General features: G+C 39.9%; 1 protein-coding gene across 11 annotated transcripts in view; it reads left to right on the top strand.

Annotated features, from left to right (window-relative positions):
- Positions 1–25,757, top strand: part of LOC117411154 (serine/threonine-protein kinase MRCK alpha-like) — a 211,969-nt gene that overhangs the window by 107,514 nt on the left and 78,698 nt on the right. The window lies entirely within an intron of this gene.

Raw genomic sequence — 25,757 nt, 5'->3', positions numbered from 1 at the left:
AATATTGTCCAAAATTTTCATTAAATCCAAGATGGCTGCCACACCATGTGACCAAAGGCTGCCATATTGACCATGGCACAATATCCCATAGTCCTCTACATCCGTGTCAAATTCCGTGCATTTTGGTGCAGCCGATAAGAAGTTATAAGCAGCTTTATAGCCAGTTGCGTATGTTGATGATGTCATGCATCACATTTGACCTTTAGGAGAGATCAAAGGTCGCAGGTGATGACATTTTTTCATAGAGCACATATGACTTCCTATACATGTTCCATTATAAGTATGACCCTGTCGGCACGCCCTAGGAGTTAAAATTTCAACGTAAATTCCAATATGGCCGCTGCGCCATGTTGAGCAATCTGTTTCAGTCTTCAGCAGTTATAACTTTCCAATGGTCTGTACAATTGTGCAATTGTGTTGACATTGAAGAGCATAAGTGCAATGGTGTTCTTGTTATGGGTTGCAAAAGTTTTTTACAATTATCAATATGGCCGCCAAACCATGTGACCAAAATGTGTAATTTTCATATCACCAGTACTTCACGTGTCTCTATGGTCATATAAAGTTTCATGACTGTAGTGTATTGCACCTTGGATTTATGCACGAATGTATGAAAATAGAGCTGTCATGATGGCTGCCACACCATGTGACCAAAGTCCGCCATATTGACCATGGTACAACATCCCATAGTCCTCTACATCCGTGTCAAATTTTGTGCGTTTTGGTGCAGCCGATAAAAAGTTATAGGCAGTTTTATAGCCAGTTGCGTCTGTTGATGATGTCATGCATCACGTTTGACCTTTAGGAGAGATCAGAGGTCACGGGCGATGACATTTTTTCATAGAGCGCATATGACTTCCTATACGTGTTCCATTATAACTATGACCCTGTCGGCACGCCCTAGGAGTTAAAATTTCAACGTAAATTCCAATATGGCCACCGCGCCATGTGAGCAATCTGTTTCAAACTTCAGCAGTTATTACTTTCCAGTGGTCTGTGCAATTGTGTTGACATTGAAGAGCATAAGTGCATTGGTGTTCTTGTTATGGGTTGCAAAAGTTTTTTACAATTATCAATATGGCCGCCAAACCATGTGACCAAAATGTCATTTTCATATCAACAGTGCTTCACGAGAGTCTCTATGGTCATATAAAGTTTCATGACTGTAGTGTATTACACCTTGAATTTATGCACAACTGAAAATAGAGCCGTCGTGAAACGTTGCGTGCCACGGATATGTTTTTTAACGAAAAAGCGTGGATTTTACAAACGATAGAAAGGACCTGATCATGAACATGCGTGCCAATTTAGGTGTCGATTGACGTTGCGGTTTAAGACAAGAAGATTGTTGAATATTTGGCGCTAATCCAGCGTAGCGGGCAAAGTAATTGTTCAATCGACCTCGATTGAACATATGTTTTTTATAGGCCATTGCTGCACTATCTGCTGCCATTGTCATAGTTCCACTGTGACAGCAAGACAGCAAGAGTTTTGAAAAATTCCCCAAATTTCCACGAGATCCAATATGGAGGTCGAACCATGTGACTTTTTCATTCGGGGATGCCAGTCTGGTTGTCCAGCCATAGGCATCTACTTACGTATGTGTTTTCATAACTCTGCGATGATGTTTGGGAAGAAAAATAATAATAATTTTAATAAACACAGCAATAACAATAGGCTTCCCAGCCTATGGCTTGGAAGCCTAATAATAATCCTAACAAAAACAATAGGCTTCCCCAGCCTACGGCTTGGAAGCCTAATGAATCTTCATCAGACGTTTTCAACATAATTTTGTGACTTTTGTAAAAGCATTTTTTAAAGGCTCATTAATTGTGCTTTGCTGATTTAATGCATTCATAAAGGTGAAAGGCATTTGCTTTTAAATAGCTGAAAAATCTTTTCTTTTTTGACCAGTAAATCTATACTTTAAATAGAAATACATTCAAGCCCGAGTGACACTATTAAAGTTGTAACTACTTTAACGTTGGTGTTTCATAAGGAATGCACTCAGTGTGCCATTGTGGAATATCCACAGCCCTGGAAACCTGAGCCCATGTCCCGTTTTTTTTTTTTTTTTTTTTTTTTTGCTGTACTTGGACGTTTGCAGCTGTTGGAGAAAGGGATGGGAAAAATGTTTCTGTGTGCCAGCACGCTCATTTCCTGTGGGACCCGCCCTGGCAACTACCCTTTCAGTAGAAAAAAGGAGGGGTGGAGTATTAATAGAACCTCTCCACCAGCAACAGCAGCTGCGTGACAATACTGCTGACAAATATGAAGGACACACATGTGAAAGGGAGGTTCAGTTTAGTCGCCATATCATGATGTATGGCCCACAAAGCATTATTCACCCAAAACCTTGTATGGGAATGACCCAAATTCCTGTGCATATTAATAAATAAATGTACACCATTGATTTGCAACACACAGATTAAGATATATCCATCACGTTTGTGTTGGCACAGTGGAATGCTATGTCAGCACTACACAGCATTGATCTGTAACCATCTCTTAAATTGTGTGTGTTGTGAATCAAATGGAATTCAAGAACAGATCTACATAAGGCAGTATGGGAAGAAAGACTGTAGAAATTGCTTTGAAGACTGATTGAGTGGTGTTTAGAAATATCTTTGGGAGTAAGAGAGGGGCTGAAATGCTAAGAGAGAAGTGGAATGTGTAGTTTGCTGAGCAGTTCTGACATTCCAGCCCCTGACTTGCATGTCTATGAAACAATTAAAGCAAACTCATTTGAAAAGGGTAATCTGCAGTGTCAGTATTTGCTGTTGTAAATTAGCAGGACAACTTTGAAAGCTTCAATTTAGAAATAGTTTGTATCCTGCTGTATGGTATGGGGATTATTTACATAAAAAGAACCAACAAAACAAAACTGGATGGCAGTCTCAGTGTGTCAAACAAGCATTCAGAACTTGCCTGTCTGTTTTTCCAGTGGAGAGACTGAGGCAGTATTGCAGTGACTTGAAATGGAGTCTGTAGGCATCAACATGTCAGAGTTTCAAATGGAGGAACATTCAATCTTTGTGAGATTTCTGTAACAACTACATGTAGTTAATTTCTCTAAGGATCATTATTTAGTGAAATATTTTAATTATCTTTTAAGCATTAATTAACACACCATAACACACATTTTCTTTAATGTTAGATTCCATTAAATGGATCAGTGTCACATGAAGGGCAAAAATATGTTTCTACTGAATGTCAAAGTACATATTTTTTGCAGACTTAGTAAAAAGATAACACTTTTTATGGTTGGTTAAGCTACTGTTGTGTAACAGTATGCAGTAGATGTCCTTAACAATTGGAAAACTATAACCCCTCTAATAAAGTATCATCATATCCTGGTACCTTTTTAAAACTCATCAGTAGAGTCCCATAATCGTGTCTAAACCCATCAGTATGTTTTGTACACCGTTGTGTAACTATTAATCTCTCCCCCTGAACAGTCTGCCCCTAGTGGATGTTAAGAAAACATTACATTTGTTCTATGTGGTATTTCATACTGATGTATCTTATACATCCACTAGAAGCAGTGTTGAGGGGAGACAGGTAAATAGTTACACTAGTGTACAATGCGGTTAGACATGATTTCAGGTGTGCTTTTAAACCTCTGAGTTTAAGGTTTTTGGTACTGTATGTGAAAACAGTAAAACCATTATTGGTTTGATATTATTTCTTAATGTTCTTTTACATTACTAACCTCTGGCACTAACCTGTGTGATGGGGGTGGATGTGGCTGAATACAGGCTGGGAAGCTTTGTACTTTTGTATGTTTTGATGTCACTTCTGTGTCCTCAAGTCCTCGGTGAAACTCATTGAAAAGCATGATGAAACATTCATTGATGAAACAAAAGCATTCATGATTTAATATAGGGAATTGTCAAGGAATCTCCCATCACATTTGTCAGATGAAATAAAACATTATTTGTTTGGAGTCTGTGCCAATGCTGAGTAATGCTGCAGAACATGAACAGAATATCAAAACAATAGTGCTTTTATTTGAAAACAAAACTACAACAATAAGCAAACTGTTGAAGGTAGCAACAGTAGGTGATGTTAGCCTATTTAAACAAACATGATATTTTGTAACAATTGAAGACCTTTTACAATTAGCTACATTACACTTGGTTGATGCCCTTACATGACATGTAAGATACAACTTTTACAACACGTAAAGTAAAGTAGGCAAACGTTTTTGACTGCATCAAAAAAGCATTTTACTTCTATACCTTGCTTTTTAGCACATTATATTTAAACACATGAATGTAGCTTTGTATGTTTAACTTTATCAAGTTGAAGTTTTTACAAGGTGCCACATTTTTATTGAACAAGATCATGAGCGCATACTTTTACTTTCAGCTATGCAACACACCCTAAGTGTGAGACAGAGAGGTGAAAAGTAGTACTACAAGGCACAGCGGTAGAATAGCAAGATAATATTTAGATTAGCATGCTGCCAAGGGTGTTATTCGCTGCTCACTCAAATGTTTGAGATATGAACAACATTGACCTTTTTTAAAAATGTGTATTTTATTAATGTTCAAGTATGGGGTTTTTAGTGAGACAGTTCATTTCTAACATGTATGAAGTTCAGTGGGTCAGTAAACTAGTATCCATAGAGAGATATTTTACTTCTGTATAAAGGTTAATCTGAAATTAGGCCTTATTTCTGTGAAGCACCTCATTGAAGTCCGATTTACTGTACATGTTTCATTGCAGCAGTCACATTTTGTTTTGTCTGCAGTCAGCAGGTGGTACTATTTCAAATTGTTGTCTGAAATAGCCTGCATTGGTCAACAGAAATAGAAAAGGCACTCTTTTGAAGTGTGTTTTTTATATTTTTCAAAATTGCTCCTATAAAAAGATCGTTGCTTGGGTGTGGCTTTCTCTCATGTAGCTTGGGGGTGCTGAGTACAGTGGCTTGGTATTCAGGGGTCTTCCTGGAGAATCACTAGCACTGCATGTCTGTGCCAGGTCAGCACAAGTGTGGACCAGATGTGTTGAGGTCTTCTGAGGGAAGTCATAATTTTGTACAAGAGATCAAGAGATCATGAAGTAGTGTTAGTCAGCTGTCTGGTCTTCTGGTCTGTTAATGCATTCAGCAGCTGGTTTCAGATCTGTTTGTAATGCTGCTTCGAGACTTTTTTTATCAGTATGTACTCAAGTTTTTTAAAGGAATGATCATTTGAACAGATGTAGGGACTCTAGTCCTTTCAAAAGTTACTATGGGTGGGGAAGGTGAGGTCTTTAGATTGCTTGCCATCTTTTATGTGCATGTGTGCTTTATGGATAAACATACATTTCAGAAATCTTTATTATACAAAACTGTATGTTTGACTGTACATCAATGATGTTAAAATTAGTAAATTATGCTATAATAAATAAGCCAGGTAATTTTTTTATTTCAGTTTGGACTGGATTCATGCCAACGTCCATGCTGTCAGTATGGTAGCCTGATCTCATATGAAAAACCTTAAATAGTTTTTACTTTCTATTGTTTTTGCTGGAGTTGCTGGAATCTTTAACTTTGCTGTTTGCTTGAAGGTATTTAAAAGAATAAGAATTACAATTAGTCCCATTAAAACCTGCTTATGAACATAGAGGCTGCATAAAGTAGGTGCTTTTTCACATTAGGTGTTAGGCTAGAACTCCTGTTGTAGAACATTAATATTGAAATGTTACATGTTCTGGGCACATAAATAAGGATCAGTTGGACTGTATAGACCAGAGATGGCAAACCTATTGCATGCGTGCCCACAGTGGCATGCAGAGTTGTATTTGTTGGCACACTTAGTGAGCAGCTATCTGTTTTTTTTTTGTTTTTTTTTGCCTGCCCCCTAACAAGCAGAGTGGCACTTTGGAAAGCCAGTCAGTTTGATTTGCAAGGACGGCCCTGCCCCCAAGTAATTGAGCAGTGCTAACTGTAGCCGTTATTATCTGCCTGTTCATGGTTAGCTGTTTATGCTGCATTATTCAGGCACTCAATGACCAGGAAGCTGATCAGAAACAGTAAGTCTGGCCCATGGAGGATGAAGTATAATTGTGGTCAGCTGTGAATGTGTCTGCGGGACATGCTGGGAGGAAGGGATCATTAGCCTGATTGAGTGGTATTTTGCTGACCATCATCTCCTGTACTAAATGGAAAAATGGCCACAATCTTTCATACTTCACACTCGGGGTCGGGGGTCTGTGAGCCTAAAGTAGGTCGGAATTACATAATCCGAGCCCTTTCGGTTTACGTCTTTTCTAAAAAGATGTACAACTCTTCACATGTGTTTTTCTGCAGGTGTAACTGGTGGCAATATGTGTATTTTTGCATTGAACTTAAAGCAAAGTTCCCACTCTGTTTTGATTGTCAAACCTTTCCCTTGTCATAAATACTGAAAATATATTTCACTGTCATATACTTGTATCTCAAACTATGTATTCTTTGTTTGATGCACTATTTTTTTAATAGTATTTTAATCTTCAAACTATGGGGAAAATGCATGTTTAAATTCTGACGGGTCATACTGTGGTGTCAGAATATGTTACCCATCTTCATACAGTGGGGAAAAGCAGGTTGTAAATATTCTCAAAAAACAAACGTCTCAAAATAAATTATGCCTCTGATATGTAGAGTACATTTGTGGATACTCCTGTTCTTCAAGGTAGTTTGACACCACAGCAATCTTTTTCTAAAAGAAAAAAAAAAAAAAAAAACCACAATGCTATTGAAAGTATATTATCTGCTACTGGTCTTTTGAACAGTTATTTTGCAAAATGTAAAAGCAGTAGTAGAATAGGTACAAGTGGAGATTATGGGAGGTGAGGGGAGACCAGCATTAAGTGCCCAGCGAAGTACAAAGGGGAAGAGGAGTGGGATGGGGTTGGAGACAGATAGAGTGCATGTTTGGCCATTGGCCTGGCAGGAGGGGGGCAAAATGTGGTAGGCAGTATTAACTGTGGCCATTTTTTGTTAGGTATGGCACCCAGCAAATATCTCCAATAGTGGGATAGCTGCTCATGCTGCAAGGTGCTGCTGTATAGAGACCTGTCCTGGGGAGATAGGAAGACAACTTAGTTGGTCAGTTAACTGAAAAGTGAAGTCAAGTTTAAGAAAGCGAGCACAATCAAAAAAGCTAAACTTCAGGCAAACAGTGGTAGAGGGCTTAGGTCGGCCAACATGTTCTCGGTTCACCGCGCACCAGCGACCCCTGTAGTCTGGCCAGGCGCCTGCGGGCTTGCTTGTAAGCTGCCCAGAGGTGCGTTGTCCTTCGACACTGTAGCTCTGAGGTGGCTGCGTGGTGGGCCTGCAGTGTGAAAAAGAAGCAGTCGGCGGACGGCACACGCTTCGGAGGACAGCAGATGTTCGTCTTTACTGCTCCCGAGTCAGCATGGGGATGGTAGCGGTGAGCTGAGCCTAAAAATAATTGTCTATTCCAAATTGGGAGAAAAAATGATAAACAATTGACGACTACTAAATTAAAAAAAAAAAAAAAAACGCTGTATACCCTTTACATCTCTAATTAATCATAAAAAAAAATAATAAAATCTGACTTTGGGCACTCCAGCTAAAAAAGGTTTGCCGTCCCTGGTATAGACTAAACCAACTGCTTTGCATCTCCAAATTCTAAAGGATTCTCTTAATAGCAGGAGCTTCATCAGGTTTCCTCAGAAGAGTTTGAAGAAATTGGAATTAACCTCCACTGTGGTTTACAAGACCAGACTTAAATATTGAGTCATGGCTTGGCATAAAGAACAAGCTACTGCCAATGGCTGAACTGATCTGAATTTTATGGAGGGTGTATTTGAAATGCCCAATGTTGAATCTTGTCAGCTCTATGACCCACTTGTCGATCTGGAGAAGTGAAGATCAACAGGTATTCTCCATTACTGCTGCCAAGGGAATCTCTTACCTGCCAAACCTAAGCAATGGATATTACTAACTTACTGAACCCTGGAGGCATGGCCCTAGCCTGGGAAGTCTCCCCCTGTACTTTTTGGGTTGTCTGACCAGTAAAGGGTTAATGAGTCACAATTGGACAAACTATCCATTTTTTAGGTTCATATACAACATTTTCACATTCACTGAACAAACCCTACTATGCTGATTGTTAGTGTCAGTAAAAACCTAAGTACAGGAAAAGACAGTGACACCATTTCTGTAGGAGGGGCCAAGCTGTGTGGTGTGTAACCTTTTATTGATTCAGGTGCAGCAGTTTTCATTGTCGAAGTTAATTAAAAAAAAAAAAAAAGAAAGAAAGAAAAAGTTGGAAACTGTTAATGTTAAGCAGTAAGTAGGGTACCTTGATCTTCCTAACCCCTGCATGGCCCCTGGTTTGATTATCTAATGCCCTGCCTCACTTGTGAAGTGCCGTGGCTGGTCAATTTCTTGTTTACTTTTATTTGTGGCACTAAAATATTCAGTTTTGAAGCCTGTGAAGATGCAAATATGATATATGGAGACTGGAACCTCAGACATGGAATGGTACTGTTAGAGTTGATCATTAAGAACAATTTTAACTTAAACAATTTATAAGAAGCGGAGGTATATGGTCACCTTGTTTTTAAAAATGTTGTCCTGTACTGCTTTAATAGAAATCATACAGTACCTTAACATGGAATTCTTTTATTTATTTATTTCTTAGCAGACGCCCTTATCCAGGGCGACTTACAATCGTAAGCAAATACATTTCAAGTGTTATAATACAAGTAATACAATAAGAGCAAGAAATACAATAACTTTTGTTCAAGCAAAGTACAAGTGTGACAAACCACAATTCAATAATACAGCAGATAATAGTGATAGTTACATCAGGATGTGATTAAATACAAAGTACTACAGGTTAAACACTTGGCAGATTACAGTATTCTGAAGTACAGGATTAAATGCAGTAAAATAGGGGGCAGATAAGAGCAAAATAAAGCACATTTAAATGAAGGGTGATAGTGTCCCAGGATACAAACAGAGGAGTTCTACAGGTGCTGTTTGAAGAGGTGAGTCTTAAGCGGACTTAAGGTGAGCGGACGGGTGGCGGACGCAGGGAGGCCAGCCAGGAGGGAGTTGCAGTAGTCTAGGCGGGAGAGTACCAAGGCCTGGACCAGAGCGTGTTTCTTAAATTTCCCTGTTATTGTATAATATACATTTCTCACCTCCTTTGCATGAACAGTATTATCAGTGGTCCCCCTGCTCTTCTGCTGAAGATCTTTTGGTTCTTTGCATGTACAGGTACATTCATTTACCCATCACACTCATATGAAAAGGGTCATACACCAATAGTGTGGGCATGCATTCAAATATGTGTCATTCTTAGTTATTGCTCAGTTCAGAATATGCAGCAAAATTAAAGACAATTTTTATAAGTGCAAGGTATTTAAAATTGCTCCAGTTCTGATAAGTTTGTTGGGGATCATCAATGGACTGTAATCTTCAAGTCTCACCATAAATGTTCAATTGGATTCAAGTCAGGTCTTTGACTAGGCCACTCAAGAACATTAATTCTCTTCTTGTTCATCCACTCTAGTGTGGCTTTGTCTTCAAACAGGTTTTCCTCAATGATTTGCCTGTACTTTGCACCATCCATGCTTCCCTCTATCCTGACAAGTTTCCCAGTCCCTGCTGAAGAGAAGCTTCCTCATAATATGATGCTGCCACCACCATGCTTGACAGTTGGGATGGTGCTTACTGGGTGATGTGGAGTGTTGGGCTTGTGCCAGATGTAACGCTTGGAATTTTTGTCTCGTCTGACCACAAAACCTTTTTCCACATGTCTGCAGTATCAAGGGCAGCAGTGTGGAGTAGTGGTTAGGGCTCTGGACTCTGGACCGGAGGATCGTGGGTTCAGTTCCAGGTGGGGGACACTGCTGCTGTACCCTTGAGCAAGGTACTTTACCTAGATTGCTCCAGTAAAAACCTAACTGTATAAATGGGTAATTGTATGTAAAAATAATGTGATATCTTCTAACAATTGTAAGTCATCCTGGATAAGGGCGTCTGCTAAGAAGTAAATAATAATAATCATCTACATGATTTTTCGCAAACTTCATATGTGCTTTAAGATGAGGCTTTTTGAGTAATGGATTCTTTCTTGCCACCCATCCATACAGGCCAGCTTTGTGTAGGGACCGGCTTATTGTTGATGTGTGAGCAATGACTCCCATCTCAGACACAGAACTATGCAGATCTCTCAAGGTCATTGTTGGCTTCAGAGTGACATCCCAAACCAGTTTCCTGCTTGCCCGACTGCTCGGTTTGGGAGGGCGACCTGATCTTGGTAGTGTCTGGGTATTATGATGCCACTTCCACTTCTTAATGATGGACTTCACTGTGCTGAGAGGGATAATCAGCGCCTTTGAAATTGTCTTGTACCCTTCTCCTGCTCTGTGCCTCTCTACCACTTTATCCCTGACTTGTTTCAAAAGCTCCTTGGTCTTCATGGTTGCTTTGTTGGATCACTATGTGAGTTGCAGCTTGAAAGTCTTTATATACCTGAGGGAAATTATCTACAAGTTAAACCACTTTGAGTACACACAGGCTGAAACCATTTCACTTATTTTGTGACCTTTCAAACAAATAATTTGCACCTGAGCTGATTTAGGGCTGCTGTAGCAAAGGGGTTGAATACTTATGCAACTGAGATTAATCTGTTTCTCTCTGTAAATCGTACTTATTTATATTCTATATACATTTTTTAACTTTATCAATGGGGCGTAGTTTTTGTAGATTCTACATGTAAAGTCTAATTTGAAAGCGTCGTGGAGTACACCCAGGTGCCAACAAAATGTGGAAACTTTACAGGGGGTGAATACTTCTGCAAACCACTGTATATAGAGAAAAAGAAAGAAATGCGGTCATTTAAATCTCCCGACTACCAGCCTATCATATTAAATATGTTTGAAAAATGAGTTTGCCCAGAGTTAAGTTTATTATTAATTGTGTTGATGCAGTTTTAAGAATTGTAACGAAACCAGGACTTCACTTCCCACATTCCTAGAGCTTACTGTTCTGGCACGGAGAGCAGAGCACACGTAGTTGGAATATTGAAAAAGCTAATTAGTTAGTCTGGGGAACTCAGTGAGACCAAAAAAATGAATTATGATTTTAAGAATTTCAAAATCTTATAGGCTCTGGAGCATTTGGTCTCCTTTAATATAAGAGCAGTGGTGGATGCCTGGTTGAGTTGAGTGGTTGGTGGTCCTATGATCTTTACGGAATGTCACTTTTGGGGATTCTATTGCTATAGTATGCCTTTTTGTTCTTTGTTCTTTTAGACAGAAAAGCAATCTGTTTTTCCCACCCACAGAGGTGGGTAGCTTTAAGGCTGGTAATTTCTTTTTGCAACCTGGGATAACAAAAACATTAAGCATTAAACCAAATTTCCTTTAAAAAACAACAAGATAAGATAATAAGGTGATTTCCGATGACAATGCTTTTAGGATTTTTGGATTACATTTGGAATATATTCGATTGTCCTTTGCAAAGTCCATTCATACTGTAAATCCAGTGTTAACTTTTTGGGTTCAAGTTTGTACAACACACGAACTTGGATCTCCAATAATCGTCCTTAAAATTGTAGTCTCATTAGTTTTCACATCCAGTAACATTGCTTGCATTACCCTTATGCTGTTAGGGAGAACTTTTGATAACACTAAAAGTCTCTATGTGTACCTGTTAGATTACCCTATTACTTGATTTCTTTGTGTGCATAGTCAGTTACATTTTTTTAATAACTTATTTTTACACATTGGGCCTTATTTATCAACAAGTGCAAGGGATAAAACAATGTTGACAGTTTTAAAACTAGCAAGAACAATAACAAGAACTGTTTCTTGCTAGTTTTATACCATAAAAATGTTTGCATTCCTTTCCGAAATATTGCCTTTACTTTTTCACTCATTGCCCAAAAGAGCCAATGCTATGCCACCTGGTTTTTACTGAAGAGGTGAAGAGTTAGATCCTCTAAAGGAGCATTTAGGGTTGCAGAGCACTCTAATACCCTGCTGACCAGTGTAGTCGAGAATGCTGCTCTTTTGTGTTGTATCTACTACCTTCAGAAATGTTTTGACTGAAAAAGGTGCGTGCATTAAACACCATGCCACTTGAACCCTTTTTACTTGTATTACAATTCTTAAATCTGTTGACTGAAGCTAAGCATTTAGGATTAATATATAGCAACTTGTAACTTTGCAAATATGAAGACTCATATCTGGTTACTTTGTAGAGAATGATTTGTGACTTGATGCCTCAGAAATCTGTGTTAACATATTTATGAAACCCTTGTTTTACGGACCACCAAATAGGTTGGAAGAACTTGCCTGTCCAAATTTTTGACTGTACCGGGCAAAAGGACAAGCCTTAAAATCAAACCCTGCTGTGCTCTACCTTACTGAAAACCTTACTTTGTTTTGAACTTTAAGTTAATGATATAAATTATGTCAACCATAAGTCATCAGGCAAGCTTTAAGCCTGCTCCCCTTTGTTGGAGGAAGGAGCAGAACAATATCCATGTGACCCTTGACCACACCATGGAGTCTTTTCTCTAAAGGTCGGTCCCTGCAGTAAAAATTGTGCTATACTGTAATGTGTGGTGGTTTTCGTATACTGACAGTTAAGACTGCAAACCCCATTTTATTTGTGACCATTCAAATCCAAGCCTTCAGATGCTTGGCAGTGCCAGTTAGTGGCAGCAATACATCTACAACCTGTTTGTTTTGAAATTTGTATTATTATTATTATTTGTTTATTTAGCAGACGCCTTTTATCCAAGGCGACTTACAGAGACTAGGGTGTGTGAACTATGCATCAGCTGCAGAGTCACTTACAATTACATCTCACCCGAAAGACGGAGCATAAGTTCATATTGTGTGTGACAAACTGTTAACAAGAAACTTAGATAAAGGGTTTACACTCGACCCCCCCCAAATTGTGTTTTTAAACAAAAAAAGTCCCCACAACACTTAGAGTAATGTACGGTATTATAGATGAACCAATTATTAAAAATGAATTAGTCTCCATTATATCCCCCAGTTGATGACTGGTTTCAGACACCTGTTATGGTATGGACTGTCTTGGAGACTGCAAAGTTTAATTCCGTTTCCAGCGGACAGCCAAGTCATCCACACTCATTCCTAAAACATTCCCTATGGAGTTGAAACATTTCTCAGAGTCATCTTCACTGAAGTGTGGGCATGTTTTTGAAAAAGCGACACCAACACAAGCTAGATGGCAGCTCCACTTTCCCATGTCCTCGTTTTAAACTGTTGACATGCAGTTCAGCACCCCCCACATTTCTAATTGCTGATCTTTCTGAATTTAATGTGTTTTTTTTAAGGAAATTTGGTTTAATGCTTAATGTTTTTATTATCCCAGGTTGCAAAAAGAAATTACCAGCCCTAAAGTTACCCACCTCTGTGGAGGGGAACAACTGATTCAGATTTATTGATTTCAATTATGGCTTTTAAGTAGGAATGCTTAAGAGTATTGGATTACTGTCAAAAAGGCATGCAGTGTAGTTATACATGTGCATGTGTGCAGCTGTGCCTAATAAGTTAAGCAATATTTGAACTAAGGAAAGTATAATAGCTAAGTAAGCTCAAACATAACTTGTTCTGAAATTGTTCTTAACCAGAAAAACTTCTGAAACTAAATGTCTTCAGTCCTGTAGAACAGTGTTTCCCAACCTTTTCTGAGTAGTGGCACACCTTGATGCATGTAACTTTTTTGAGGCACACCAAACATATATTGTGTGACATCTTCCCCTTAATGTGAAACTTGGGCCTGCCTGAGTGACCACAGTCACTTGATCTGGGGTGGAACAGTCGCTAAGGCAACTCTTAGGTCCTGCTCCACTGACCGTAGGCGCTCCCTTCAGTTGTTCTTTATATAGGTCAACATGAAAAAGCCCAATTCGCACAAGTAGGTTGTGGGAAAAGGCAACATAGTTGAGATAGCACAGCCTGCAATAGCTGAACATTCTTTAGCCACAAGCAGCCACAATGTATCCAAAAGCATCTCTGCAAACTACATTATTAATTCTATTTTTATGTTCATAAAACCATTTTTGAAGTGACGACAGATTGAGACGATTCTCACGCAACCTGTTAATGCAAACCACAGCTGAATACTTGCTGCCAAGCTGATGACCCTCAGCATGTAAATGGTTATTGGCAGCAGCAGTATTATTATTATTATAATTATTCATAATTTTTATTTAGTATGCCCTATTATTTTAACCCCATTTTTCTCCCCAATTGCATTATCACAAATATATTACATTCTACATGTCTCCATGGCAAGTAGAGACCTGAGCTGAGTCGGTGTGTTGTAGTACGTTTTGTTATTCTGTACAAAAAAATAAATAAATCAGCTGTCAGCTTGGCAGCACGTATTCAGCTGTTTGCATTAACAGGTTGCATGAGAATCATCTCAATCTGGAATTATTGAAAATGTTGCGGCACACTTGTGTACCTGTGATGGAACTGCTAAAGAGGCAAGAACCAGCATGTTCAATACCGGCAAAACTGCAGAAAAGTTACTCTACTGTACCAACTTCTAAATGCAAAAACATAGAATACAGTAACAGTATTAACTAATTCTATGGAATTATAACATTAATGGAAAGTTACGTCCAGTACATAGATTAGGTAGTTATTTTCCTTTGACCCTTTTTTTCAAATAGTTATTTATAGTCCAATTGCTAAATGTTAGTGCTTTGTGGCTTTTGAAAATGCTTGTGAATTGAACCTATTGTTTTAGAGTTTGACCTCTGGGCAAATGGGTTAATGTATTACATTATCTGTGGGAAATCTGAGGAAAGTCTAGACCTATAACTTCCATAAGAGTGTACTTTAAAGTTGAGAAAGGATACGTTTTATTATTACTGTGTATAATTAACTTTTTTCCATTTTCACAACTTTGTTTTTAATTTCTGATTTTTAAAACAGAATTACATAATTGGTTTAAATCAAGTGTGCTTAGATATTACATTCCTTTTTCTAATTAGACCTAATAACTTTAAACCACCATTAAAAGGCAATGTCAGGATTTTTAAACATTTTCAGTCAGCTGCTGAACAGGGCAAGGATGTTGGATATATCTGAATTCCCATTTAAAAAAACATATGTATTCTAAATACTCCTTTCTATTGATCAGTTTGACATAAAGGCCAGCTCGCCGTTACAACAATTACCTGTCAGCTGCTTTTCATTTTTAGAAAAGCTGAAGATTTCTAGGTTTTTACTCAGTTGTGTTAATGCTGAATAACAGATTGCTTGTCTTTCTATATGAAGAGGCTGATAATACAAAATCTGTGGTGTTTTAAGGGGCGATGGACGTCAAGCTTGCTTTATGTCACTTAAATTTTTAGCTATAAATTGTTCATTTAAATTGTGATAAAACTTGATGTTAGCATTGTGTAGCACACATTCTTGAGGGTGTCACAGTTTAAAGCTGTTGAAGGCAATATCTGGGGTTTCTGAGGGAGGAGCTTTACCCTAGAATAATTCATTTTATTTATTGTGTGTTATTGGTTTATCCGTCCTCATTTCTCTTGATTCTGTGTCTTGCAGCCTTTGATCACCTCTTGTAATGCACAGCTTCCTCTAGTGTTTAAAACTGGTATCCCTGTTTAGATTCAATTTTATACAAACACATGTAGCTCCATAGATTCATTTATTCTGAGTGAATGTAAAAAATAATAATGAAAACGTGCAATTATAGATACATTGTATATGGATTAATCGATCAAACTTTAGGGCTCTCAATTGTCTTTTTATGAATTTGCTTGTTATTACAGTGCCATAAAAAAATCTGTTAAATCTACTTAATTTTAATAATGATTACTTAAGGTAAAATTCGTATGTAGCATGTGCATGCATATTGAAAGTAATAAAAATAAAAATTCATAGCAATATTGTGCTTAATTTGGGAAATTATAACAAGAATGAATAAATCAGTATTTGAGGTAATGTAGTTATACCTATGGTTCTATTCTTGTTACCTCATCTGCAAACACTGAGGCAACCATATGAGAATCAGTATTGCACAAGCTTCAACATTAGTGAAGTGATCATGTGTGTAAATGTAATAGCATCTCTTGTTGCAAATAAGTTTCCCACTTCAATTTACATAAATAGTAGGGATTATATAAAATAATAAATGGGGCATTTTTAGCGCTGTGATTGCATTTTTGGAATGTGACTGGAATTCTGCACATTATTTAACAGCATAGGTTTTTAGGGTTCTCACTTAAAATAAGGACCCTTATTCACTAATTGTGTCCATCTCGCTGTACATGGTGAGCACGATAATTGCCTATAAAGCAAAAGTTTAGCAAATATCTATATTACTATAATGACGCGGTGTGTGTGAGAACAGGTTTATTTCTCCCTTAAAAGTTTGCTGCATTATATTACACCACCTATATTCATATAACATTTTCTAATATACTATACTTTGCTTGGAGAATGAATACAGGTTCCCTTTCAAGTACAAAATGCAACCATTACAAAATGGGTAATGGTTACATTTCTATTTCAAGGAACGTTTTAAATACTGGTTTCTAAGAAAATGTGCTAAATAACTATTTGCTTGTTAGTTAAAAACTGTACATTCTCCAGTGAACTTCTGAAAGGAAATAGTTTAAAAATGTATTTATGTCATTAGAAATTGCTCTGGCCTCACTTGCCACTCAGTTATCTGTGTACAGAATTTGTCAAGAATAAAATATGAAAGCTCTGGGCTGAATTACCATATTTCCAACAGTAATGGAAAGAAAAACCTGAATAAGGCAGTGACATGGTCAGCTAGAGCACAGTGTGTCCTTAATAGGAAGTAGCATAGTCCTATAGACTGCAGAGCAGACCCACCCTTTCTGGCAGACACATCTATACTAATGCTTTTCTGAGGGCAGACAGTTTGGCAAGTTAGGCTCTTGTTTGTTAAACCGATACATAACTGCATTTAGTTAATGTCCAAAGTGTTTCATAATCATGTGTAGGGAATAAGGTGCTCAGAAGGTTTTTAGGAATCACTTTTTAGTACTCGCTCTTTCTTAATAGTTAACTGCTTGAGTTCTTTCCCCGTCAAAACCACATTTTATAACTGTTCTTATACTGTATATATTTCTGTGTTTACAGACCCAAACATTATGTTCCACCATTGTTCAATTTCCAAATTGAAGCACATAAAAGGAGTGAGCACTGCAATAGCAATACAGATGCTGTTGCAAGATGTGCATCAGTCAAAACAGTATAACAATCTCAACTCTAGAGGAAAATTAAATAATTTTAATTACCTGATCAAAATTATATTCCCATCCACAATAAACCATATATAAATGGTAGGAGAGCCGAGTTCCAGATCCAAAGAATAAACGCGGGGTAAGACAGTATTCATTACAATAAATATGCATTGAGGCAATCAAAACAATACACGAAGTAAGAATAGAAATACTAGATAACAATAAAAACTGCAGAGATGAAAAATCTCCGCTGATGGGTGGTTTTCCGCTTTTAATCGGTCCCCCAGGGCTATTAATGTGATCAATGCAGATCCAGGGGGGGAAAGGGTTAATGTTTTTTGTTGTTTTTTAATCTTTCATTTTTTAAGATATTAACACATTTGTGACAGTTGGTGAGGTTCATATTTTTTGGTCATTTTAAAAAAAAAAGTTTTTTTTTTATTTTTTTTTTGCATAATACAAATTAAAAAAACTGAAAAAATAAGGCACAGTTTCATTAAGGCGGTTAATTTTACATTACGTACCCCATTGGTGCTTGCAGGTGTCTGTCTTGGTAAGTTGCTATTTCATTGGTCCACAATCTGTGGACCAATGAAAATACTGGAAATTAAACAGTTGCAGTTCTACAGCTCACATTGCAGAAAATGGCAAAAATAATGGAACGCAAAATTGATATATATATATATATATATATATATATTTATTTTCTGTTAGACTTGTGGAACGAGTGAGCAAGCTAGCGACCCGGGGGGTTCTGGAATAATCCATGAATTAGCCATGTATAGCTCACCTTCAGACCGGAAGCACCGTCTCTCCCTTTATTATAAATGCTTTCCTATTAAATATACTCACAGTATGCTTGCGTCTTATCAACAATAACTAAATCCGCATTTTTTTGTATTGGCCCGCAATCGTACCAGTTGTGAACCCCTGATTATGGATCAAGAGGATACAAGGTGTTGGAAAGCCACATTCTCTGCAGAAAACATGTAGACATAATAAATACTCGTCGCAGTAACTACAGCATGCTGTCTGCTTTTTCTTTGTGACCTGATGTTGATGCAGACAAACATGGTGATCCAGTGAATTATAAAATACACCCCATGTTTAAACAAGCATCTTTTGAAAAACAAGAGGTTGCCAGACATTTGATTCCCAGAGAAGACAGAATGAAAAATCAAGAAGTCATTTTAAACTAACAGAACGTTAAGAATTTTTTAAAGTTGTGTACGGACCCTTTTTAAGTTTTAACATTGTTTTTATTAGCACTTTATTTTCTTTTTTTTTTCCCCCATGGTAACATAAAGTGAAGCACAAAATGTTAGCTTTGTGCTTAAAATACACATTTACGATATGAAATGCTTAGTATTGCAAATAAACCCAAACGGTGGATGGTTAGGTCAAGTTCAAGAGCTCTTGCCTTGTGTGTGCCCGCACTGAAAGTTTGTGTGGCTTCTTTTGTAGGTTCAGTGTTTAGGCTTATATTATTATTATTATTATTATTATTATTATTAATAATAATAATAATAATAATAATAATAATAATAATAATAATAATAATAATAATATTATTAATTGTTATTGTTATTATTAAAGCTCAAAAAACAGGAGGGAAAGGAAGGTTGCACAAAAATAGAAATTAACAAGAACAATTGAAAGAGTACATAGTTCTTTTTTTACCTTTAACAATTAAAAGGGAGTGACTTTCTGATGTAAACAAGTTGCATTTGAGATCCAAAGGAACAAGAACATTAAAAGAAAAGACATGCTGTACAACATTTATTTCAGTCCTTGTACACAGGTAAGAAAAATAGATTTCACTTGAAACTAAATATATATTTTTCCGCACAGACCCTATTTTACCGTCATGACTTCAAAAAAAAAAAAAAAAAAAATAGCAACAAATAAATGTACCTAATTTTGCTTGGCAGGTGCTGTTTTGTTCACTCCCAAGTATTAAAGTTCACTTTATTTGGGATACATTCTAATTTCAGGTGTAATCTGAATCTTAACTTCATTCAATTTGGGTTCCTGAGCAAAAAATCCAACACAGCAGTGGATCCCAGATTCCTGCCACTTTCCAGCTTTTTTTTTTTTTACTTCTCCTCACGTTCTTCTCTGTTGTCATGACACACGTGCATCAACGTATGAATTGAATAGAATAAGTAAGAGAAAATCAATAGGCAAGTGTATGTTAATAAACTATAATAATAAAGTAACAGACAAACTGTCAAACTAAATTAACACAGCACCCCTCCACATGTTACGCAATACAGCAGCAGCTCTAGATTACTATGAATACCTGTATAGGAGCATAATTCAAAACATACACACAATTATGTAACAGAATGGTGAAAGAACTCAGCAGAATGGGAAAGACCAAATTGCTCGGCGACTTGTCTGATTTTCAGGTTTTTTTCAGAAACTCGAACAACTTCCAACTTTTTGTAGCAAGAGAAAAAGCAGTGGGTTCTCTTTCAAGTACAAAATATTAACCATCACTAATGGGTTATTCCCCTTTAAGAACCCAAGAACTGAAAAGCATTATGCCAACAAACTCTCGCAAGAGTGCATGACGCAATGTGAGTTGCCCCGACAAAAGCACATTGCAGCCATTTGCAAATTCTCTTTTTCCTTTTTCACTAAGAGTGCAAGCATCTGAGCTAAGTATTACTTAGTAGTATTGCCTTGTTTAACCTGTTTTTACAGTTTTTCTAATAGTGTTTTACTCACAATCACTCCCGTTGTTTAAAATAATTATTTATTGCCGAGTTTTTGATCTAGTGAGCCAGCAGGAGCCTGAGACTTGCATTCGCCCTCCCCCGGGTTTAGTTCACTATTACGGCAGATAACTCTCCTCTGGACAGGGCTCTGTTCCAGTAAAAAAAAAAAAAAAAACGATCTATCCCGGTTGAGAGTTTTGTTGTGGTATATTATTTTTTGTGTATTCAGTGTTGTTTTACATTACTGTATACCCTTACCCTTGTTTTTCTTTATTTTACAGAAAACGGGATCGAGTTCTGTGGGCTCACAGGACACTGTATTACGGCTGTAGTACAGAGGTTATCTTCAGGCTTGAGGATAACCTGTAACTGTGGATCTACTGAGTGTAGTATTCATGCTGCTCATTCCACAGTTACACAGTCTTCTTGACTGTACAGCTAGCTGGCGTGCATCTCTTCGTGAGATCTCCTGCTTTTTGTGGGATTGCTGGCTGCTGCTGTTGCGCATTAGCGCAATGTTTGTGTTTTTTCTTCTTTGTACCTTGGTACCAGAGTTGACGCAGCCTTTGAGTTATTATTCTATATTGAGACAGTACCGCGTCTCAGTACCGTGTTTTCATACGCTCGGTACTGACGCTACCGCGTTTTTCGCTACCCTTCAGTACCAACGGTAGGTATTTGTATTTGGTACCCAGACTGGTTCATACCAGGTCTGTTAATACCAACGGTACCCAGAACTGACGTTCGGTACCAGGTTTGGTACCAGGCTAACTGGTTAGACTTCATACCAATAATATTTTGGTGGCTTACCAGAGCTACATTTGGAGCTCCGCTGCTGAGGGGGGACTTACCCTCGATCAGACAGAGGAGCTGCTGCTGATCTCCTGAATGTTGCTACGGCTACCTAAGCTTCTGAGCCAAGCAACAGGGTGGAGTATGGTAGCATTGGTGGCTGCGCGCCATCAACTGTGGCTTTCTCAAGCCAGGCTGACAGAGAGTAACAAAGCTGCTCTGCTAGATGCGCCCATCACACCAGGGTATACATTCGGCCCTGCAGTGTATGACTTGTTGCTTCGGTCCAAAGCGGCAAGGGAAGCAACAAAGACGTTCAGTGACCTTGCCCCTAAGCCGGCACCACCGCCTAAGAAGCAGTGGTATCAGAGACCACCGCCTCGGCCACAATGGCAGCCTCAGGGCGGTCCACGGGACTCTCCACCGGCCGCTGGTAGGTCGGGCCGAGGGCGCGGTAGGCAAAGGCGGTTCCAGCGTAATGCGCCTGATTAGAAACCGTAGGCGCCTAAACCGAAGCAACAGCCCTAGAAATTTGCTGCCACAGGCCCAGGGCTCCTTCTCCAAAGCACATCTAGAGTACTGGGGCCAGTGCACCCACGATTCGTGGGTGCTCACCACTGTATGTCGGGGGTACTCCTTACAATTCAGCCATGGCCCAACCCCCTTTCGGGGTGTGGCCCATACGCTGGTCAAGCCAACGACTCACTGGCTCAGGAGCTAAAAACCCTCCTGCAGAAGCAGGCTGTTTGCATCTTACCACCCTCCAACATGGTTGGGGGTTCTACTCCAAATACTTTCTGGTGTCCAAACGGGACGGCGGCCTCAGACCAATCCTCGATCTCAGACAGGTCAACCTGTATCTGAGCCGCAGGCGGTTCAAGATGTTGACCTTGCGACAGCTGTCGCAGTTCATCAGGCCGGGCGACTGGTTCACGACAGTGGACTTGCAGGACACCTACTTCCACATTCCCATAAAACCAGGGCACCAAAAGTATCTTCGGTTCGCCTTTCAAGGGAAGGGCTACGAGTTCCGTGTACTGCCGTTCGGCCTATCCCTAGCGCCACGCGTTTTCACGAAATGCATGGATGCTATCCTGGCCTCTCTGAGACTCAAGGGTATCAGAGTTCTAAACTACCTGGACAACTGGCTCATTTGTGCGGAGTCGCCAGGTCAGGCGCAGCAACACACGGAACTTGTCACCGATCACCTATCGATATTAGGTCTGAAGGTAAATCATGCGAAAAGTCAACTGACACCAGCTCAAGTAGCGCGCTACTTGGGTCTGAGTCTGGACTCCCAGTCCATGACAGCAGCGCTGTTGGACGACAGGGTGTCAAGCACATCAGCCTGCCTAGACCTGTTCCAGTTAGGCAGAGCTTTACCAGTGGTGACATTCCAGAAACTTCTGGGCCTGATGGCAGCAGCTTCTCAATCCCTTCCCCTGGGCTCCCTGCATATGCGGCCCCTCCAGGCCTGGTTCAACAGGATGGTCCCTCACCCAATGCTGAACTGCAACCGTTTGGTGACAGTGTCCAGATTTTGTCTCCGGACTCTCTCTTGGTGGAAACAACCGACCCATCTACGCCTAGGCGTCATGCTGGGAGCGGTCACGAGAAGAGAAGTCGTTACCACCGACGCCTCCAACCACGGTTGGGGCGGAGTGTGGAACGGTCGGGGTGCACAAGGGGTGTGGCGGCCTCTGTGGCGGGGCCAACACATAAATCTTCTAGAACTGCAAGCAGTGTTTCTCACCCTTCAGTTCTTTCTAGAGGAGAGACACGTGCTTGTCCGGATGGACAACATGACAGTGGTGGCTTACATCAACCACCAGGGTGGTACAAGATCACCCAGTCTCAAGAGGGTGGTCACCAGGCTTCTGGTCTGGGCTCACACCCACCTCCTCGCACTCCGAGCGGTACACCTACCCAGAGTGGTGAACATTGCCGCAGACCTCCTCTCGAGGCAGGTTCCAGATGGCTCAGATTGGAGACTCCATCCTGAGGTTGTGAGCCTCATATGGGAACGGTTTGGGAGAGCAGAGATCGACCTCTTTGCCTCCCGGGAGTTGACACATTGCACCCTGTGGTTCTCCATAAGGAGAGACGAAGGGTCTCTAGGGGTCGACACATTGGCTCACCAGTGGCCAGCTCGCCCACTATATGCGTTTCCGCCGATAGCCTTGCTACCGCTGTGTCTGGAGAAGATCAGACAGGACAGGGCCACAGTCCTACTAGTAGCACCTCACTGGCCCAAGAGAGCCTGGTTTGCCTCACTGATACAGCTCCTGTGCGGACAGCCTTGGCAGTTGCCCAGTCGTCGCGACCTGCTCAGCCAGACGCAGGGTGGTCTGTGGCATCACAACCCATCGAGCCTACAGCTCTGGGTTTGGTCCCTGAGCGGCTCCATTTGAGCCTTCTGGGTTTGCCTAATAAGGTGATTGACACCTTAAAAAATGCTAGGGCTGCCTCCACTCGTTCCCAGTATGGCTACAAGTGGGGCGTTTTTTAGACATGGTGTCTGTCGAAGGGAGAGGATCCCACGACATGCCCGATGGCAGTGATTTTGTAGTTTTTGCAAGACCTACTGGATGATGGGAAGAGCCCTTCTACTCTGAAAGTCTACCTGGCAGCTATTTCAGCTTGCCATGTGAAGATAGATTCAGTCTCCCCAGTAGCACATTTACTGGCGGGACAGTTTTTGAAGGGAGCTAAGAGACTCCGTCCTCCAAGGAAGGACGTTGTTCCTCACTGGCGGTTGAATGTCGTGCTGAATGCACTGACGAAACCACCTTTTGAGCCCATGCATTCTGCAGAGCTAAAGCTTTTGTCTTTTAAGACAGTTTTTTTGTTGGCAGTCACTTCTGCTAAGCGAGTAAGTGAGCTGCAGGCACTATCTGTCGCCAAAGCCTGTTTATATTTTGCGAAGGGGCGGTCACGAGTGACACTCCGGACCAACCCTGCGTTTTTGCCGAAGAATATTTCGGCTTTCCATATCAATCAGTCGGTGGAGTTGGAGGCTTTTCACCCTCCTCCTTTCCAGTCCGACAGAGACAGAATGCTCCACACGCTATGCCCCGTCAGAGCGCTGGTGTACTATGTGGAGAGGACAAAAGGTTGGCGCCAGTCGGAGCAACTCTTTGTTTCCTATGGTTCTCAGTCCCAAGGCCAGGCTCTGTCTAAACAGCGCCTGTCTAGGTGGCTAGCGGAGACCGTGAAGATGTCGTATCAACTTGCGAAGTTGTCATGGACATATGCAATGCAGCGGTGTGGGCGACCCCCCCACATGTTCACGAGGTTCTACAGGATGAACATCGTGGATCCGCTGTGTCCTGGGTTTGGATCAAGGGTGTTGAGGGCTGCCTCAGAGACCGTCCCCTCAACTAAGGATTGATCGGTAAGTGACTTGTCACCTTGTAGGACTGCTAGCGCGGTTAGCTCAGAAGAGTCTTGCGCCTGTCCTAACGACCAATTGGGTATACTTACCCATTAGTGATGGTTAATATTTCGTACTTGAAAGAGAACGTTAGGTTATTATCATAACCCTGGTTCTCTGAAATAGAAATAATAACCATCAGTCTTTGCGGTCGCAGCGAAGCCGCGAGACTCAAAAGTAAAAAGAGAATTTGCAAATGGCTGCAATGTGCTTTTGTCGGGGCAACTCACATTGCGTCATGCACTCTTGCGAGATTTTGTTGGCATAATGCTTTTCAGTTCTTGGGTTCTTAAAGGGGAATAATCCATTAGTGATGGTTAATATTTCTATTTCAGAGAACCAGGGTTATGATAATAACCTAACGTTTCGCCTTTTGTTTAGATGCCATTTTGTAGCGATGAGGTGCACTCTTGGAAATCAGAATACAAAATGAGACAATGATATGACGGCGGTTCGAGAAAGATTTAATAAACCAGTTAGTGTGCCTCAGAACACCCTCGCGATGATAAGTCACATTGGAAAATATTGAATAAACCATTTGAATTTAAGTTTGATGATGATGAGTTATCAGGTTACAAAACAGTACTGAATTAGTTGTTAACAAATCACTAGTGGAGCATTTACATTGGGGGAAAATCTGTTTCACCACAAGAGTGTTCTCTTAGGCGGTGTTCCTATACGCGTAGACTACTGTATTACCAAAAATCAGATAGAAAATGTAATCAAATGATCTGATCACCCTAAAATGTAAAGAAAGCACATTAAAATCAGAAAGTCAATTTGAGTGTTTCCTCCTCAATTATACACACAACCCCACCCACACCCACGTTTTTAAAGCTGTCCCGGTCGTGCATCATAGAATAAAAGTAAAAATCGAGTCTAACTGGCAAAAAACAGCGCTCTAAAAATTTCAAGGGCATCAGAAGCTCCAGTCCCATCCACGTTGTGTTTCCTGCTTTTTAAAATGGCAAATTTAGCTTGTCCCAATATAAAATGTGTTAGTTGGCGTAGATTGTGTTTAGTTGGCATAGATTTTTCCTGCATTTGGTGTGTGGTACAAGGATTGTATTAGTGCAAGCAGTGGGGACAATCTCTGGCAAGACACATAATAGAAACGTTCATCTTGCTTGTGTGCATTAAAAGCAAGTGTTTGTCCAGACCAGGCCTCCAGCCTGACGAAGGAAAGCCAGAGCTAGTTCTCTCCAGGGGGAGCACGGGGCAATACTGGAGTTTTTGCAGGGCCTGTAAACGAAAGGCAGCAGTGCGGCTGGCGTTGTGGATGAGACACTGCCCACCCTCTTCCAGGGGCAGCTAGGTACAGCACACATAGACAGATAGCTATTTTTTTTAATTTAGCAAAATACCTTTATTGTAAGAAAAAAAATGATAAATACCGGTAGTTTACAGAATAAATACATTTCATTTAAAAAACAAAAAATCACAAAATTCACATGTATTCAGATCTTTAAGAAATAAGTGTAAAAGGGTTAAACATGAACAATAAAAATCTGGCTACATAACTAGGGCTGATTTTCTACTGTCTTTTAGAAATTAAATTGATACCTGTTAAGCCAT

The sequence above is a fragment of the Acipenser ruthenus genome, chromosome 6, assembly GCF_902713425.1.
Source record: "Acipenser ruthenus chromosome 6, fAciRut3.2 maternal haplotype, whole genome shotgun sequence".
In the NCBI taxonomy this organism is placed as follows: Eukaryota; Metazoa; Chordata; class Actinopteri; order Acipenseriformes; family Acipenseridae; genus Acipenser; species Acipenser ruthenus.
This window is presented reverse-complemented; position numbering and strand designations above follow the sequence as displayed.